Below are 7958 nucleotides of genomic sequence, written 5' to 3'. Positions count from 1 at the left end.
GTTGCAGCTTTTATACTTAGTCAGCCCTACTGTATAGATCAAACTATTGTCATTAATCTCTTCTCTATGTTGGAATTCAGTTCATATTTCTTCATCTAGTAACTTCTTTATTTTTTATTGGACTGCAAACCAGATTAGTCTTATTTTGATGGTTAGTGTTAGACACATTGCAGATGTTATTCACCAAAGTTCTTGCAAGTTTTTAGTATATTTGTAGAAATGTGAATGCCAGATCTGTCAATGTTTTCTCAGAAATTATTGGGGTCCATACAGCTGATGGTCCATTTGCAGTTACACTTACTGTCACTTAGCTACTTGTTAATCCACATAAATTAAATTAACTAGATTTTGCACCTGTAACTCTTTAAACTCGTGTAATTCAGATGCTTGCAGAATCTTTATCTAATAGGCTAATACCATTACTTTTTTTGATCAGACTGTTGATCTTCAAATAGTAAGCCTATCTAGCAAAATCTGTATTTCATAATACCTGGTTGGTGGCCATTAATTGCTTACATATTTTATTTTTGTTTTAATGAAATCAAATTTCTGCCTTTTTATGGAGTCCTGAACCTGAGCCATGTTAATGAGTTACACATTTGTGATATCAGCCAATTTAATATTTGAACATGTTCTCTCTAATGCACATTAAATTAATTAGTGTTTTAAGATCAGAGAAAAATCAACTTTAATATTTAAGGGAGTCATTTGGCCAAGTATTTTAATGTTTAATACTCTTGGACTCTGAGTTTTCCATTTCTGTGCTTTTTAGGGTTTTTAATATTACCAATATAATTAAATATATGCATCCATTAACTTATAATATTACTTCAAGTGTTTCAAATGGGATAGCTTTACTTGGTGACTTCCGAAGTGGCTAGGTGGGATGAAAATTGTACTCTGTTCAATGTGTAGTGGATTTAATGTGTCAGAATTGACAGAAAAGTTTTTTGTATAACAAGTAAAAATGAAATCTATTCCTAGATGTAGTTTCTTTTTTTTTTTTTTTTGAAACGTGCAAAAGGACACAGGTTACAATGTTACATGACCTGAGCTATACTTTTAGTATATGCTATCTCATGGTACATCATACAGGATTTATGATCAGATAATGTTTATAATCCCAAACTTACTCAAATTCATTGATGATACAGATTAAATCATACTGTAAAGGAATATTTGGGAATGTACAGGTGTAATGATAACAACAGATATGTTACCCTGTAGGAATGGCAATGTGATTAATAATAATAACAGCAGTTACAATACAGTCAGACTATCCAACATCACAGGAGTTCTGGAAGACCATTTTACCAAGAAAATCAAACACTAAACCAAATATAGCACTTACAGCAACTTTTATTGCCACTTGGGCTCAAATTCCACATGAATGTATAGAGATTTTCCTTGCATGACAATGTCAAACATGTTAAAATATCTTGCACTATATCCTAAAATGTGAATATTCTGTATGTCTAGCACATGTATAAATGGAATTCCACCTATGAGTGGAATACTATTAGTTGCAAATAGTAATAGTTTATCTGTAATGCCACAGTGACTGGAACTGGAACCTTTATGCTAGAATCACACCTACAGCAGGAACAGAGCCCTTACCATAGAGGCCTTGCAAAATAAACTTAGATAAAAATATACTGTGGGCAAGTTGGATATTGGCAGTTTTAAAACATTCTGACATGGTTGCATGAGAAATGCTCTGGCCAAAGGAGGGAAGGTGAGGGAGAATGGCATCTGGGCCATGTTAAGTCTAAAGACTGCAAAAACAATATTCCTATATAGATATAGTGACCTATAACAATGACTCACTGATCTTACTGATGTTCAAATGGTTACCTGAGGTGAGTCCACCTCTTTTACCGCTTCCTACACCTCCTTTCCTTCTCCCAAATGTGACCTCAGCTCTGCTGTTAAATTTAAATGGATTCTTGCTGCATATTCAATTTCTGGGGCTAGGGCTTGCCATGCATTCAGTGAAGACATCTGAGCTCATGCCTGCAGAATTTGGAGTTTCTGGAGCTTCCAGGTGATTCTGCAGTCTTGTGTCTGTATGCTTAGAAAGACAGTGCAATAAGAATCCACCTGTGCAATAATAAAGATGCGTACGCACTTGTATAATTTTTGTTATGTGGCTATCCAACTTGACTTTAAAGAATATGGTGGGTACAATATGGGTGATATTTTAGCCTTATCATTCTAATGAATAAGTAATAAATAGTAGCAGTTGCTTGATCAAAATGGTAAGTTTGTGCTTAGTCTCAATTTCCATTGTGCACCTGCAAATTTTCTATGAGCTGCTCCAGGTTCCATAGCCAGTGGGGAGAAATAGATACTTGTAGAGGAAGATGTTTTCTATCACCTTTAGATAAAAAAGTCATTGACTGGGGTTTTCCTATCAATGATGCAAAAAAGCCTAGAGCAGTGACTAGTAGGTGTTAGGTGACTAAAGAAAATTAATCCCACCCTTTATGTATAGTTTAGGTAAACTTCACCCATTCTGAGCCAGTGTGTATATTCCCTGTGTACATACAAGCAGAATGTGCTGTCATAATATGAATGATAAGAATACTTTTCATGTATCCGTCTCATTCACCCCAGGATATCCTCTGTTTATCAACGTTAATTAATGTGTCTTCATAACAATCTTATGAGGAAAGAATTGCCCCCAATTTAGAGATGAAGAAATGGAGCCATAGGATGTTTAAATAAGTTGTCCCCTGTTGCACAGAAAACCGGTGGCATAAATGTAAATACAAGAGGATGCCTCACATTCATAGCCCAAAGATAAGGTAATCATAAGGTGTGGTTCCCAAATCAATACAAACAGTGTAATATAGTCCTTGCTTCCGGCCTATTCAAAGTAAATAGGTTGAGGTGTGGTGTGCACAAGGTAATTCCTGATGAGTTCACATCCATACACTAAACTTGGTATAGATATAGCCAGACTGAGAACAGAGCCACAGGGCAAGGGTCAAATACCTGTTCCACATACTTGACATATTTGTGTGTCTGTATGATTCATTTATTTTGATTCTGAGTAATCCAATCTTTCAGCAAGGAAACAACTTGATAGCCCTGATGAGAGGGACTAGGGGTACTGTGGATGAGAGGCTGGACAAGAGCTGGAAATGTGTACTTGCAGCCCAAAAAAATCAACCATATCCTTGTGTGATGGTCAAGGGAGGTGATTCTGTCCCTCTGCTCTGCTCTGATGAGATCTCACCTGTGTCCAGCTCTGGGGTCCTTAGCACAGGAGCAGGTCCAGGGGAAGGTCATAAGAATGATCAAAGGGGTGGAGCACCTTTCCTATGAAGACAGGCTGAGAGTGTTTGGGTCCAACTCCCTGGACAAATCTTTAGAACAGCTGTGAAGAAGCCCAGCTGGTTTATGCTGAAAGCAAGACAGAGAGTGTTTAGGAGTTTGCAAGTGCAGCTGATTTCATTTCAGGATCATGAACGTTCCCTGCTGCCAATTTATTTTTGGGGACATAGGTATCTATTGATGCTAGGTTTTGTTCACACCTTCAGTAGGCATGATGTCCCTATGTATGAGCTTGCCTTCAATAAGTATTTGCTGTGTATTTTTCCCCCAAAGCACTCCTCTCCCCTCCTGGCTTCATGCCCCTACTGCCATTCTTGTCCAGCACTTATTTGCACGTCTAAACATGTCATCAGTGTGAGAAATGGCACAAGCAAAGACTGTAACTGTACTGAGTTACAGTTCAACTCATCAGTGAGTATCACCAGAGCTGCAGGAGAAATCCTGTGCAGTTAACTTCCTGCTTTGCTACACAGAAAAAAGCAAGCACATATTGCTAAACTAGTTTCAAAATATTATGCATGTATTTCTTGCCACGTTTTTATTTTCCCTGCTTTTTCCCTTTTCACTCTTCCTTGTACTGGTCAGCTTCCTCATAAGTTGACATTTGCACAATGTTTCACTTTTCATTTCTGTGTGTTGCTCTCTCCATTTGCTACCCAGTTCATCACAGTTATGCCATCGAACACAATGCCAAGTCACTTTTCCTGCTGCTATCTGGGTCATGGTACGGTTTGGGTTAGCTGCTGGTGTGAGCAACCAACAGCCAACTCCTTGAGCCACCATCATGTGCAATGACATAACTTTGAACCGAGGCTCTCTCAACCTTTCCCTGCAGGACACAGGTGCAAGTAACTGAGAGGCTGCATGTTAATGGCAGAGAGGCAGGAGAAGAGACCACGATGACCACGGACCTTGAGGTCGGCCTCTGGCAGTGGGTGAACTAGATGTTCTGCTGAATGTTACAAGCACTGAACTAAGTAAAAGCTGTGTGTTAGAGAATCTGTGACAGGAAAAAGGTCCACTGACCCTTTTGACTGTTGTCATGAGTGAGTTGTAATGGAACAGGAAGAGACTCCTCAATTTTGCTACAGTATCCAGGTTTTTGCACTGAGCTTATTAGTGGTTTACAGCTGTGAGTTGTATTTGTCTTTGTGTAAAGATGGGAAAAGAGCATTTCTTTTGCACCACTTCTTTTTTTCCTGTACCTGGTAAACTACAGAGGAGAAAGGGAAGTGATCTAATCATGCAGCAAGGGCCTCTTTTAATTTGTCTTTGCAATTTGCAGAAATATAAGAGATATAGGTATGGTAAGGAAGAGTACCCATCTCTTCTGATATTTCTGTAGCTCTAACACAGCAGTAGACTAAGATTAATTAACTATCTCTGAAAAATTATCCCAAATGGATGGACTGTGGAACTTGGTACAATTACAGTCTTTGGCTTGTGCCATTTCTCAGCAAGATTTTTCTGACTGAGAGGGATGTGGAAAGCCTTGTGAAACGTTTGCTTTTTTTGGAACTCCTCTCCTAGTTCAGCTTCTTTTCAGGCTTGTCTAAATTTTCCCCATAGCTGCCAAGGGACACCTCAGACCACTTCATACCCTGGGAACTGCAGTGGTCAGTGGGATGCTAATGAGTGCTTGTTTTCAATGGCAACTTCCATAACTAAGATATGTTGCAGTCTATAACACACTATTGAGCCACCAGGTAATGAAGAAATCTCCTTTGCATTAACAGATGGAATTATGCTTATCTTTCCATAGTTTCCTTGTTTGCAGTCTCCGTTACTAATGTGTTCCAGGACCTACCAAGTATGAAGCAATAGTGAAACCATTTCTGGTAACATGATCATGATGCCATACATGTTCTATTATTATTTTCCCTAGTAAATCCTGCTTATATTTTTCTAGTCATTAAAACTTTTTATTAGTTAATAAAGAAAAATAAATTTTTAACAGAGCCCTCTGTCCATTTTGTCCCAGACTGCTTCAGAGCAGGCTTCCAAATGCACATATTTCAAATGGGAATAGATGCATGTTATCTATTGTCATGTCATCATAGATGCATGCCATCTGTTGATAACAATTCCTAATAAGGTTTTATTTGCTTAGATTAAGAGAAGAACATTTTCCACCTCTTCTATTAAAAATATTTTCTGTTGTTCTACACGTACTTTTGCTTTTGTACATAAAAGCTGGGTACCCTAAAATTATATATTTGAAAATTGAAGGGGAAACATGCTGTTGCACCCAAAACATTTATTGCAGGTAGAGTCTGTAAAACCAGAAGTCTCTAATGCACAACATAAATCAGTCCATAACAACAGAGTGGATGTGCATACCACACCAGTGCACAACACACGACATGACACAGGGCTGCCTGGCATTCCTTCATTCCTAAGCCACGTCACTGTGCAATAAGGGATGTGGGAGCAGGAGGCATCCCTCATTTTCCTTGATTGCTTCCTCTTAGATTTAGAGGGAGGGGATAGAATTTCTGTCTGTGTGTGCCAGATTTACCAGCTGAGCATATATGGGGAAAATATATGCAACCAGAGCCTGCCATTATCTGCTCAAGTAATGAAAAGATAACATGTATAGTGTGCAAGTGCTTGCTCTGTAAGATCATCATTCTGCAAAGACATGGCCAGGACTGCATCCAGGTGTTTCCCTAGAAACTGATCTTTTCACGGCAGCCTGCACATTCTTTCATCATCCAGCAATTGGCACCACGGTAGGAGCAGGTCAGTGGGATTCCTTGCAGCTACTGGGAAATCATGTGCCTTATAATGACCTTATCAGTAAGAGAATAACATCTCTCTTGTCCCAAAAGGCAAACATCCTAACTCTTCAACAATGTCACAATACATACCTTTCTTATGTCCCTAGAGGTGTTCAAGGCCACGTTGGATGGGGCTCTGAGCAACCTGGTCTAGTGGAAGGCGTCCCTGCCCATGGCAAGGGGGGTGAAACCAAATGATCTTCAAGGTCCCCTTCCAATCCAAACCACTCCATGATTCTACGATTCTGTGACTCTGTGATACATACACATACTCATGCTGAGTACCACTTGAGAATGATGGAATAGCACCCTCAGCAATTCTGTTTCTGTGTGCTTACTTAATGGATAAATAACATGTGTTTGAGTGCCCTTGATGATCTTACTGACATTTGGAAAGTCCCATTCCAGACAGCTGTTATTTCAAATATATTTGTAGAATTTCCCCATAACCTAGAGGTATCATTTCAAGGCCTGATTTTGTATGTGTGGTGTCCTACTCCTAGGGAAGAGGAGCACCCAACAGTCATAGAGGCTTGTGGTTGGAAAAGAACAACAGAATCCAGAGGGTCCTCAAAAACTTACTAAGTTTTATTAATAAATTATACACTTGGCATGGAAATCAGTATGAGTTAGTCCTTTATCTTCTACTATAAACACACACTGGTAGAATTTGAATAAGGAGTAGGGTGAAAGAGAAGAGAGAGGAAAGACTAAAGAAAGGGAAAGGGAAAGGGAAAGGGAAAGGGAAAGGGAAAGGGAAAGGGAAAGGGAAAGGGAAAGGGAAAGGGAAAGGGAAAGGGAAAGGGAAAGGGAAAGGGAAAGGGAAAGGGAAAGGGAAAGGGAGAGGGAGGGAGGGAGGGAGGGAGGGAGGAAGGAAGGAAGGAAGGAAGGAAGGAAGGAAGGAAGGAAGGAAGGAAGGAAGGAAGGAAGGAAGGAAGGAAGGAAGGAAGGAAGGAAGGAAGGAAGGAAGGAAGGAAGGAAGGAAGGAAGGAAGGAAGGAAGGAAGGAAGGAAGGAAGGAAGGAAGGAAGGAAGGAAGGAAGGAAGGAAGGAAGGAAGGAAGGAAGGAAGGAAGGAAGGAAGGAAGGAAGGAAGGAAGGAAGGAAGGAAGGAAGGAAGGAAGGAAGGAAGGAAGGAAGGAAGGAAGGAAGGAAGGAAGGAAGGAAGGAAGGAAGGAAGGAAGGGTGGGTCTTGGCTCCAGCACCAATCCAGCTAGGAGGGTGCTCAGGGACCTGGGGCTGCCTCCTGGAACAGGAGAATCTTGAGATTCTGGAACAGGAGTGAAACACGCAGCAGTAGAGCAGCATCTGGATGCAAAGAAGACAGATGTGGGTGGGGAAATAGATGGGCTTTCTGCTTGGGAAAAATGTGATATGAAAACAGAATAAGAGTATGCTTTTACAACATAGACTTGGGAAGGAATTCTCTCAAAGAGGATGGGATTTTTGGAGAAGACATTATTATAGTACAACCAAAATCATTCAATCGAGAGGTAGTGCACATGTAAATCTAACTGTAGCTTCTCTTACAAGTACAATACCAACCACCTTTTTTGGAAGTATATTAAAAAGGAATTGTAGCTGAGGAGTCAGTTTGTTCATTCAGAACTGTTCACAAGTTCTTCAGTTCTCTAAGAGCTTATTTTCTTCTTTCTTTTTGCTTCTTATGATGCAAATTTTTGATAAATTTATAATTCCACAAAAAGCTGCGTAAGTCTTGCAATAATTATGCATTCCCTTTAATAATGATGCATTCCCTTATGTTCAACATAAAGGTCACATCTGAGACAACTGTCTCACAGAAGTCTTATTTTAAAACTGTCTTTAATAAATTCACCATT

Source organism: Molothrus aeneus, chromosome 3 (genome assembly GCF_037042795.1).
Source record: "Molothrus aeneus isolate 106 chromosome 3, BPBGC_Maene_1.0, whole genome shotgun sequence".
NCBI classification, from domain to species: Eukaryota; Metazoa; Chordata; class Aves; order Passeriformes; family Icteridae; genus Molothrus; species Molothrus aeneus.
Note: the sequence above shows the minus strand (reverse complement) of the source record.